Here is a 13,216-nt window from a genome sequence, read left to right on the forward strand (position 1 = left end):
ATATGCACCCAAGTAACTCATACATCATGGAAGCCATGTTTGTTAACACCAAGATCACCGATAGGCAAGCTCTGATAACAGGGATCACAGAGCAACTGGACTTTCCCTCAGGTCTAATGAGCTCTGCAGGAAGGCTATAATTTGACTCTCATTCTACATCTCCATCTTATCTCATCGTTTTATTTCTTTAATATAAATTTATTTATTTTAATTGGAGGTTAATTACTTTACAATATTGTATTGGTTTTGCCATACATCAACATGAATCCACCACAGGTGTACACGTGTTCCCCATCTTGAACTCCTCTCCCTCCTCCCTCCCTCTGGGTCATCCCAGTGCACCAGCCCCAAGCATCCAGTATCATGCATCAAACCTGGACTGGTGATTCATTTCATATATGATATTATACCATGTTTCAATGCCATTCTCCCTAATCATCCCACCCTCTCCCTCTCCTACAGAGTCCAAAAGACTATTCTATACATCTGTGTCTCTTTTGCTGTCTCGCATACAGGGTCATCATTACCATCTTTCTAAATTCCATATATATGCGTTAGTATACTGTATCGGTGTTTTTCTTTCTGGCTTACTTCACTCTGTATAACAGGCTACAGTTTCATCCACCTCATTAGAACTGATTCAAATGTATTCTTTTTAATGGCTGAGTAATACTCCATTGTGTATATGTACCACAGTATTCTTATCCATTCATCTGCTGATGGACATCTAGGTTGTTCCCATGCCCTGGCTATTATAAACAGTGCTGCGATGCACATTGGGGTACACATGTCTCTTTCAATTCTGGTTTCCTCGGTGTGTATGCCCAAAACAACATATTTGACTTGAAGCTTAAGGCATACGTTTCCCAGCAAGTTTGCTCTCTGACCATTATCTCTTCATTGTGAACCAATGGATTGCTGGCCTGGTTTCTGGTGGTGTTCAGAAGAGCAAAAGGAGAATTAGGTGTAATACTGCTTGTTTACAAATATGCACACAGCATCTCAGTTTATTCGGCAGATCGTAAAACTTTGCAACCACTACGCACCATCAAATTCCACAGTACCTTCTCCTAGCTCATGACTGGAAATACCCAAGGAAGGCTGGGGCTTCAATGCCCAGCCACATGCCTGCAGGAAGGCATGGGCTGTTGAAAGATGGAGGGCTCATATGCCTAGCAGCAGTGATAAAGGGCTTTGCAGCCACCCTGCATGGTTCCTTCCTTGACCTGAGGTCCACGTATAAGGAGACTGTGTCCAGACTCTTCCCCAGAGAACCCAAACAAAGAGTAATTTGTGCAGTCAATGCTGGTTTTGTTGTCGCAGAGACAGGGGACTCTGGTCGGCTTTTTTGTTTGTTTGTTTAGCTATTTACATTCTGAAAATGGATATTAATGGATATATGTACTTGTTTGGCTACAATACTTTTATTCATCTTAATTGTTGATTTTTACTGTTCTGTCTATACTCACACTGTAGTTAATGTACCTAAACACATTTTACCATTCTTTCTATGGAGAGCGTGTTATGATACCTTCTCCATGAAACTCTTTACCTCTTGGCTTCATGACACTGACATGCTCTTGTTCTCATCCATTCCGAATAGTCCTTTCTCTGTTTCTTTCTCTTCTCCTTCATTTTTCTTCTGTCTTTTAAATGAGTATGAGACGCCAAGGTTCTGACCTCTCCTCTGTCTTAATCCCTAACACATCCCCTGAGTGGTGGCACTGCATTCTAATTACTGAATGTGATCACATCTATTTCCAGCTAACTGCCTAATCAGGATATTTGTATTTCAGTTCTCAGCATTCATTCCCTAGCCTACTCAAGTGCACACCACAGACACACACACACACACACACGTACACACACAGGACCAACTCCTCCTCCTAATTTTCCTAATGCTATTTATTGCACCAATATTCTGAGCCAGTCAGATTCAGACCTGCACCATTCCTGATTCTTTTCTCTCCATCAAAAAATTGCCATCACGGGCACTTAATGACGTGGCCACAAGTAGCACAAGCTTTCTGACATGGCTTTCTTCTTTGAGTCGCCATTTAATTTACTCTGGATAAAACCAAACACCTCTTTGATTGTATTAATCTTATGCATAAAATACTCTGGGACGACTGTATGAAGCTTCACTGTAACTTAGTGGAATTACATGCAGAATTCACCTTATTGAATCCACTTTATGGCACTTCACATATACTGAGGTTTTCACAAATTGAAGTTTTGTGGCAACCCTGTGTTGAGAAAGTATATTGGCATCACTTTTCCAATGGTATTTGCTCACTTCCTGTCTCTCAGTCACATTTTGGTAATTCTCATAAGATTTCAAACTTTTTCATTATTATTTGTCATAGTGACCTCTGACTTTACTATTGTAACTGGGGAGAGTATGAGATGGCACACTTCCTGTGTGTTTTCTGACTGCTCCACAGACTAGCCATTCACCCGTCTCTCTCCCTCTTCCGGAGCCTCTCTATTTTCTGAGACACAACAATATTGAAATTAGGCCAATTAATAGCCCTACAATGACTTCCACATGTCCCAGTGAAAGGAAGAATCAATCAGTCCAGCAAACTTGAATGCCATCTGATTTTAATAAACTGTCACAGCCACCCCAATCTTCAGCAACCACCACCCTGATTAGTCAGCTGCCATCAGGATCGAGGTCAAACCCTCTGACAACCAAAAGGCTACCTCTTGCTGAAGGCTCAGATGATGGTTAGCATTTTTTAGCAATATTTTTAATTAGGATATGTACATTTTTAGATATAATGTTATTGTACATGTAACAGACTATTCAGTTCAGTCGCTCAGTCGTGTCCAACTCTTTGTGACCCCATGAATCGCAGCACGCCAGGCCTCCCTGTCCATCACCAACTCCCAGAGTTCACTCCAACTCATGAGCATTGAGTCGGTGATGCCAGCCATCTCATCCTAGGTTGTCCCCTTCTCCTCCTGCCCCCAGTCCCTCCCAGCATCAGAGTCTTTTCCAGTGAGTCAACTCTTCGCATGAGGTGGCCAAAGTACTGGAGTTTCAGCTTTAGCATCATTCCTTCCAAAGAAATCCCAGGACTGATCTCCTTTAGAATGGACTGGTTGGATCTCCTTGCAGTCCAAGGGACTCTCAAGAGTCTTCTCCAACACCACTGTTCAAAAGCATCAATTCTTCGCCGCTCAGCTTTCTTCACAGTCCAACTCTCACATCCATACATGACCAATGGAAAAACCATAGCCTTGGCTAGATGGACCTTTGCTGGCAAAGTAATGTCTCTGCTTTTTAATATGCTATCTAGGTTGATCATAACTTTCCTTCCAAGGAGTAAACGTCTTTTAATTTCATGGCTGCAATCACCATCTGCAGTGATTTTGGAGCCCCCCAAAATAAAGTCTGACACTGTTTCCACTGTTTCCCCATCTATTTCCCATGAAGTGATGGGACCGGATGCCACGATCTTCATTTTCTGAATGTTGAGCTTTAAGCCAACTTTTTCACTCCCGTCTTTCACTTTCATCAAGAGGCTTTTTAGTTCCTCTTCACTTTCTGCCAAAAGGGTGGTGTCATCTGCATATCTGAGATTACTGATATTTCTTCCGGCAATCTTGATTCCAGCTTTAGTATAGTATAAATATAACTTTCCAATCCACTAGAAAATCCCAAGATTCCTGTTATTCACTTTATGGTCATATTCCCTTCATTGCAATGGTCTGGAACCCACAGTATCTAGTAGATCTATCTATAATCTGCCATTTAAGACCCTACCAAGGGTAGCCCTGAGACATATCTGTGCAAGGGTATGTTTCCACTAACCTTTCACGTCCTGTTCTAAACACCAACAAGTCTAGAGGATGTCTACCTATCAGAACATCTACTCTTTTCTCAGTCTTATATCCTTCACCTACAGCTACTCAGATGTTACCCTCTTCCAAGCCTCAGCTCAAAAGAAAGTTCCTCTGGGAAGCCTTCTGCACCTACTCTTGGGCACGTCTTTCTCTGTCCCTGAACTGCCGTGCTGTAGACCACTCTGACCACATGTACACATGGCGCCTTGACTTGTCCTCACGTGCTTCCTTGTCCTAACTCACCACTGGAATGTCAGCTTCTTGACACTGCGCCTTATTAACCATGGCAGCTCCCAGGGCATCCAGCACATGGACTTGTTCACAGTAGGGAAGAAAATGTTGAGTTTTAAATAAGGGATATTTGAGCTCACAGGTAGAGGAAAGAGGTGCTATAAACCAAGAAACAGAAACGTCACTACATAGAAATGACTGGAAATAAGGAAAATAAGCTGCATGTATGGGAGCTGCATGGACCCTTTTGAATGTGCTTTGAGTTTTATGAAGTCTGATACCTTCAGTGACCCCAGTGTCCACATCCATCACTGATCCCTAATGTCAGGAGGTCCTTTCCCAGACCCTCCCTTACTCCTGTCCTTGTAGCTGAACGACACAAACATCTACCAGACTCCAAGGGCCTTCCCTGGAAATTCTGCTCTAAATCTTCTTCCTGGCCATTAAAACTGGGCTTACTGCTCCTTCCACCTAAGACACCAGTCTAGCAGCTGGATTGCTTTGCTTTATGCTATGGGTGTTAAAGTGTTAGTTGCTCAGTTGTGTCCGACTCTTTGCAATCCCTTGGACTATAGCTCGCCAGGTTTCTCTGTCCATGGGATTCTCCAGGCAAGAATACCGGAGTGGGTAGCCATTTCCTTCTTCAGGGAATCTTCCTGACCCAAGGTTGAACCCAAGTCTCCTGCATTGCATGCAGGCAGATTCTTTACCATCTGAGCCACCAGGGAAACCTCATGCTATGGCTATCCCTTGCTAATCTTCTGGTGCCCTGAGTTTTGGATTCTAGCTTGTGTTTCTCAGCACCATCTTCACATCTCCTCCAGCACAAACTCTTTAACACTTGAACCTCAGCCAGGTGCCGCCTATCTGCTTAAAAGAGCTCTTAATACCCAGCGCTTGCCTCCTCCAAGGCCGCTGCCACACTCCAGGTACTGGTCCACTTGGCCCCACTTGTCCTTACTGTGCCCTCTCCCCCTGGTGCTGGCTCTTGCTGGCTTGGATATTTACGTTTTAGCTCCCCTCGATATGCTCCAAGAGGAGGTAACTTGATATTACATCCAGAGGCCCACAGCACCCAGGTAAGAAGGTCTGAGTTATGTCCCTGGACCCTTGCTCCCAGGGACTTCCAGCTCTAGTTGACCTGGCTCTGACCTCAGATGTGACAGGTTGACAGGAGCCAGCAGCAGAGAACCTAGAAGCATACAGCAGAAACCCCATGTCGCCTTTAGGGCACTTGGGATCAGCTATTGCCTCTAGCTGCTTCTGCTCTTAGGTGACCCTGTAAGGCTGTGGTCAGAAAAACACAAAGGAACCTACTTCAGAAAAGGGAGACATTTTTAAGAGGAAAGACATTGAAAATATCATCGCAAGCCGCTCTATTTCCGCAATAGCTATATAGCATGTATCGGAGCAATAAATATAAGCACTTTGAATTGCTCCAAAACCCTTGAAATAAACCAAATTTCATTTTTAATGCATGCAATAAACTTTTCCCCTAGGATATCAGTTAAGATGGCTCTAACTTAAAAAAAAAAATAACAACCGACTTGTTCTGTATTCCTATGGCTGAGAATAAATAGATCAACTAACTTTAAAGTTGGCAGGTTTACAGTTCTCACAGAGAAGAGAAATTAAAGCCAAACTGAAGATAAAAAGTAAGTATTTTTTTTATATTTATGAAGTCTTAAAATTACAGAGCTGAACATACAAGGTCAATACAGAACTGGCAGAGAGCTGCAGTTAGACATCTCCTACATTAGCTTTTTTTCCTGAAATGAGAAAATGTGATTGAGGGGGTGGAGTTGTGGGCTGAGTCAGAGAGCAGGTACGGGCCTTGGCTCTGGGGCTCTGAGCAAACTCTTCATCCTGAATAAACATTTGCAGGTAAATCCCCAACTCTAGGCTCTGCTAAATCTCTTCCCAAAGATAAGTCAAAATATGAATTGTGAAATATAATGCTCTCTGGAGTATTTGCAAATTATCTTGTCTTTATTTTGCAATTATTTTGTGTTTTTTTCCTTAGATATTTGCATTCCATCACCCACCAGCAGTAAGCTGCACAGGACAAGATTTCTGAGTGCAGAGAATAAAGCCTGATACGTTTGTTTCTTTATAAAAATCTGTTGAATGAAGATATTTTTATTCTTACTGTGGTGGTTTAGTCGCTCAGTTGTGTCCAACTCTTTGCAATCCCATGGACTATAGCCCATCAGGCTCCTCTGTCCATGGGATTTCCCAGGCAAGAATACTGGAGGGGGTTGCCATTTCCTTCTCCAGGGGATCTTCTGATCCAGGGATCGAAATCACATCTCCTGCATCTCACCAACCTCAGCACCTATTCAATGCCTCCCCAAAAAGAAAAAAAAATTTTGCTTGTTCACTAAATATATAAGGACCATACAAGCACTATAATTTAAGGTGTCACTTTCAAAGGTAACATTATATTTTATCACTTTGAGAGCCTGTCACTGAAGCTGAGAAAGAATATTAATCTTTCTTGTACTTATCGCTCTGATCACTAGAAACTTATTAACATTTAATTGTCTTGAATATGAATTTGGTTTCCAGGAAGCTTCAAAGAATTAGCACACTCTGAGTAAATCCTTGTAAGATATTAGTTTTTGATCTAAAGGATAGTTAATTTAGCTTGTTTACATGACAGACTTGGACAGAGTTAAAGGTTAAATTCTACCTTGGAAGTCTAAATATAACTGACAGTTGATATTAATAATTTTATAATTACGGAAACTATGATTAGAATTGTCTAAATACCTTGTGCTAGCAAAAAGTGTCATATGATTCTGATTCATCCTCCTGAGAGATGACCTGACTTTTGGGTTTTCATTACCCTTAGAATTATCAGCTTCAAAACAGCATTTATGAAAAGAAATTAACATAAACCTTTAAATGAGTCTTTTTTTTCTGAAAAGCTACTTGCTCATATAAAGTTGAAAGTCAAAAACGAAATTACTTAAATTAATCATTCCTTCACTCACTCAACACATAATTACTGAATGCTTGGTTTGTGTTGTTTACTATGCTAAGTTTTGGCAAATGCAAAACAAACAAAAACAAATCCATAAGACACTGTCCTTATTCTTGAGGAGTCTAGTGGGGGAGTCAGTTTTTATTTGTTGATTTCATAAGTATTGGTATTTACAAAGACGATACGGCTTAAGTTTACATTAGGCTGGAAGCTCCATGAGGGCAGGAGCTAGTCTGTGTTGCTCACCGCTGAACCTCTAATGCCAGGAGTATCCAAAAGTATGTGTTTCTGTGTGACATTTTCCAAGGTGTTGGTGCAGACAGAAAGACAGATGTGAAAACAGAACAACATACAATGTGACAAGTGAGATAATAAAAGAATGCACAGGGAGCTTTATTGCCTCAATATACTTCCTTAGTTGGCCTGCAGAAGGCAGAGAAATAGACACTGTTGAGCTGAAGCCCAGTTGGCATGCCAAGCATGAGAGGATGCTCCAGGCAGAAAGAATGGCATGGGAACAGGAAAAAAAAAAAAAACACACAGCATACTATAAACCCACGAAGTTTTATTACAGCTAACAAGGAAATTTCAAGAGTGCTATGGATATTATCAGGATTTTTCTCAGGTTAACTGTTACCTAAGCAAAAAAAGGCCTCTGCAAGTAATTGACATGAAAAATTATAAATGGACTAAAGTTGATTTTTTATAATTATTTAATCAAAGGGTAAAGAACCTTTCACTATACCATTTGCAAAGTTTGAGTTTTCTTTTCGAATATTAGTGTTTTTGATGACTTTCAGAAACATAGTTCAATGGTTTTCATAATGTCTGGAATCAAATCAGAGCTGCAGTTGTTCCTGATGCAATGAGGATTTAATATTTCTAATCTTCTATACTCTGAACAAGCCAGCTGTGAAACCCCAAGCCCCACAATGCCATTTCCCCTAATCTGATAAACTATCTCAACTGTGTATTGAAAAACACAAATAAATTAATACATGCATTCAACCAACAAATAAATGGCGATTCTTGGAGGCTGAAGGTGTTCTTTATTTTGTGTGCACACCCAGAAATAACTTCTCCTGAGTGCCTTAGGAGAATAAAGCTGAAAAGGTAAGTGAGGTCTGATCATCCTTGGAGAAATGGAGAAGGAGAAACAGCTCTAGCCCTTTGGGATACGACTGTGGGGATGAGGGAGGGTGGGGCAAGGCATAGTGCAATTCACAGGAGGGTAACCAGGGAGCTAGTGTATCTGAAACTCAGTGGTAAGAGGAATGACTGGAGGTCTAGGGTATTTAGGTTGAAGAATCATACATGGACAGGAATAATGAACTTCAAATGATGTAGGGAAAGTGTGGTGGTTAATTTTAGGTGTTAGCTTCCCTGGGCCAGGGAGTGCTCAGAAATTTATTTGCTCAAACATTATTCTGGGTGTTTCTATAAATGTGTTTTGGATGAGATTAGCATTTAAATCAGTAGCATGAGTAAAGCAGATTGCTCTTCCTTGTTTGGGTGGGTCTCATCCAATCAGTTGAAGGTCGGAATAGAACACAATACTGACCATCACCCAATTAAGAGAGACTTTTCCGGTCTGACATCCTCCCTACTGAATATATGTTATTCCTGAATCTACAGCAGCTTTCAGCTTTGGACTTAAGCTGGTATATCAACTCTGCAGATTTTAGACACGACAGTATCCATAATCATGTGAGCCAATTGCTTATAAATAAATCTAGGTAGGTAGATAGATACAGAGAAATAAGGGACTTCCCAGGTGGCACAGCAGTAAAGAATCCTCCTGCCAATGCAGGAGACATAAGAGACACAGGTTCAACTCCTGGGTCAGGAAGATGCCCTGAGAGAAGGAAACAACAACCCACTCCAGTATTTTTTCCTAGAAAATTCCATGGACAGAGGAGCCTGGCTGGCTCCATGCAGTTGCAAAGAGTCGGACATGACCAAGTGACTAAGCATTTACAGAGAGACAGACATATCTCCCACTGGCTCTGCTTCTCTGGAAAACACTGACTAGTATAGAAAGTAGTAGTGAAGGGGGACTAGCATGAGAAAACATAGAAGTTAAGAAAACGTAAGACATTTGGGGGTGACAGCGGGTAGGTCAGTTTATATGGGTAGAGTTCTCATAAGGGCATTGTGGAGAAGAAGATGGAACAGTTAAATTGGAGCCATAGGCTTGATTCCTGCAGGTGTCCACATCACCAGATGTCTTTTGAGTGGGGCAGGGATATAATTAGCACAATGTTTCAGGAAGATATGTCTGGATACAGGGCATAACCTCCTGAAGGAGGACAAGTCCAGAGGCCCTGTGTCTAGTTACACACTGAGGAAGAGAGAGCTCCTCTACAGAAACCTAGTTTTCAACCAAAAGAACGGAAAAATACCTTTGGTTAAAAATTAGTTTGGTTAGACTGGGAAGGAGAAGCCACCATGCAATTAAAACAAAATCATTAAACAAAATGTAAGAAGTCTGGGCTTGTCTTTCTCTAAAAATTACATTTTTGCAACGTTTGCACTTTTCTGCCATTTTTCCTAAATAAAGCTTCGCAGTGGAAGAGACTTGTCATGCCTTCCTTGGGTGCCTCTGTGACAGCTTCATCTTTCAAACAAATCAATAGGATAAAAAAGGATTCACAGGCCTTTAAGCGCCCCAATCACACTGTAAGTCTTTTAAACCAAAAGTAAACTTTAGACCAAGCAACAATAAGACCGAAAACTGGAACTGTCCCCGTTGCAATAGGTAAACACAACTACTCACAGGAAACACTGGCCAAATCCCAAACAACCCAGACTACAGATGAAGATGAGACAGAAACAATCATGGTGGCAGACAATGCACTGAGGCACACTAAAGGGTGTGTGCTAAGTCACTCCAGTTGTGTTTGACTCTCTGTGATCCTACGAACTGCAACCCACCAGGCTGCTCTGTCCATGGGATTCTTCAGGCAAGAATACTAGAATGGGTTGCTATGCCCTCCTCCAGGGGATTTTCCCCACCCAGAGATAGAACCGCTTCTCCTGTATTGGCAGGCAGGTTCTTTACCATGAGCGCCACATGGGAAGCCCATATAAAGGGTAGAATTGATTAAAATTGCCTAAGTCGCATTCTTTCTCCCCCTCCCTCTCTCTTTCTCTTTCTCTCTCTGCCTTTCACTTTTTCGACAACAAGGGAGCAACTAAGGTTAATCTTTAGGAAAACTGCTCTACTATATTCAAGTTACAAAAGCAATTCTAAAGAAGTAATAAACATCTAGTTAATATAATACCTTTCAGTTCAGTTCAGTTCAATTCAGTCGCTCAGTCGTGTCTGACTCTTTGCGACCCCATGAATCGCAGCACGCCAGGCCTCCCTGTCCATCACCAACTCCTAGTTTGTCTCAAATGAAAGATTTCTACTGATGGTACAGCTCTCTCTCCAGTGGCTTTTAAGGAATGAAAAATACTAGACAGATGGGTTGGGCAAACCCAAAAAGGAGGACAGAGACCCTAGAATTGCTAGTGGATTTACAGTGAGCTAATTTGGGCATCAAGTTGACATCCCGGTGTAAATAGCTGCCTGCATCGTACCAGGGGCTTCCCTGGTGACTCAGATGGTAAAGAATCCACCTGCAATGTGGGAGACCTGGGTTCGATCCCTGGATTGGGAAGATCCCCTGGAGAAGGGAATGGCTACCCACTCCAGTATTCCTTCCTGGAGAATCCCATGGACAGAGGAGCCTGGTGGGCCCCAGTCAATAGAGTCGCAAAGAGTTGGACACAGCTGAGCAGCTAACACACAGCCTGAAATTTCATGCATGCTCTGGAGCCCCAGTGATTCTCTCCAGGGTTAATTTCTTCTGCTGCTGCTACTGCTGTTAAGTCACTTCAGTCGTGTCTGACTCTGTGCGACTCCATAGACAGCAGCCCACTAGGTTCCCCCGTCCATGGGATTTTCTAGGCAAGAGTACTGGAGTGGGTTGCCATTGCCTTCTCTGTAATTTCTTCTAGAGGATATTTATGGAACCCCTACTGATAGGAGCTCTCCTTAGTATCTCCTCAGTTCTACTCAGCTCCCACTGAGCTTGTTAGTAACAGCAAGCTTTCATCCACCTTACTCCCATCAAGTAGCCCAACTCTTGCCAGAGACAATAATGCCATAGGCTCTAAGAACCCAGACCATCATATCTTTTCACTCCTGAACTTACCATTTTCCCTCTGGCATCAGCAATGGGATATACAGATCATATGCTCCTCCTGCTATTACCTAAAAAGGAATAGGCTGGAATAACTGTGGACATTGCTGGCCCTCTAGGAATTTTCCCTCCCTGGTCCCAGGCCGATGGTGAAATATGTATTCTAGGGTAAATGCCCATTGTGACTTGGGAGTTTATTTTAAATTGAATCCTTAATATGCAAATGTAAGATTCACCTGGGGCACCATAAGAATGAAATCTATCTTCCATCCTGTCTTGCGCTTTTACATTTAAAGGAAAGAAGAGTAATTTTTAACACACCCCTACGATGGTTTTATGCAAATTCTTCAAGCTAGGCAAATTATTTTTGTGTTAAAATTTTTCAACCCCATAAAAACAGGAGTGAATTTATGTGGCATTTTAAAACGATGTTGGGCACATTGTAAAGCTATTTCATCTCATTTATAAAGAAGGGTGAACATAAAAACAGGCCATGGCATAATTAATAGTGAAATGATTTATGGTACCAACTCTTTCTCCATACATATTTATACATTTTCTTTAGATGGTACGAGTTCCTCCCCTCCAGACCCCAATCCCTGCCCTTGCCATATGAGAGAAATGGTATCAGGCAAAATTCACAATATGATGCTTAAACTCTCTAACACACCTGTACACGTGCACATGCATGCATACACATACACACACACGCACACACACACACACACACCTGCATGTGCACCATACTCCTGTAACGATTTTTCAAACTTGGCTGCATGCTAGAATTTCCTGGTGAGCCCTAAAAAATACTGAAACCTGGGCTCCACCCCCAGAGGGTCTGCTTTAATAGGCTTGGTGTGCAGCCTGGGGCATCGAGATTTTTAAAAGGTCCCAGGTGAGGCTAATATATAGTCCAGTTTGAGATTTACTACATTCAAAATTTTTAAGAATATGAGGCAAAGCTACTACATGGAATTTAAATGTCCCCTATGAAATGACTTGAGTTAATTTAGAGGCCACACTATAAGGTCGCTCCTTTTCTAATTCACCCTGCAATTGATTAGAGCAAGCTCACCAAATATTTCCTGGGCACCTACTATGAGCCAGGCACTGTGGAAGGTCCTGGAGATACAAGAATAAATAAGACAGATGTGCCCTGTCTTCACAGAGCATAGAGTTCAGCAGATGTCTGTGGGCAGCATTTTCTACTTCCTGTATTCCAGCTAATGTTTTACCTGTTATTGATATTTAAACTGTATCAGATGATTCTTGAAGTAGGTATTGGATTTTTCCTTTTGAAACTTCTGTTTTTAAATTTCTTATGAATACACATGAAAGCCAGTGAACTCATATATGTTTATAACAGCAATAAGAACATAGGTCATAAAATAACCTTGAAACTAATTATCATTTCAGAAATCACCAAAAGACAAGTAGGAAACATTATCTCTTTATGACAATTTGATCCTCTGTTGTGACATTCCTAAGAAAAGCGCAACTGAACTTCCCACTCTTGGTAAGAAGACTGGTCCCCATCACAAGATCAGTATTGAACTATATCACTCTTTTTCTTCCTGTGATTCCTGATGTGGACTTGAATATAATTTTAAATAAATTCTAAAATGCTTGCTAAGCTTTTCAAAAAATTGTTTGAGCTATAAAGGGATCACTGGACAGTAAATATGCCAGCAGCATTAATGGAATGTCATTCAATTTCTCTTGACTATGTTCATCTGAGATTTCTGCTCACAAATGGTTAGATGAGGTGAACTGAAATTATTTCTTCATTTTTGATGGGAGAACAGGAGCATAACGAGGTGAGTTACCAAACTCACAATCCCACAATCCAACATGGAACAGAATTGTCAGCAGGAATTGATTCAAAAGTAAGACACATTTCAGTCCTGCCTAGAGTCCACTACAACTATCTACACAGGCTGCATTAATAATGCTAGCG

General features: G+C 41.5%; 1 protein-coding gene across 1 annotated transcript in view; it reads right to left on the reverse strand.

Moving 5' to 3' along the window:
- HS6ST3 (heparan sulfate 6-O-sulfotransferase 3) overlaps positions 1–13,216 on the reverse strand; it is a 718,830-nt gene that overhangs the window by 254,500 nt on the left and 451,114 nt on the right. The window lies entirely within an intron of this gene.

This window comes from Capra hircus, chromosome 12 (assembly GCF_001704415.2).
Source record: "Capra hircus breed San Clemente chromosome 12, ASM170441v1, whole genome shotgun sequence".
NCBI classification, from domain to species: domain Eukaryota; kingdom Metazoa; phylum Chordata; class Mammalia; order Artiodactyla; family Bovidae; genus Capra; species Capra hircus.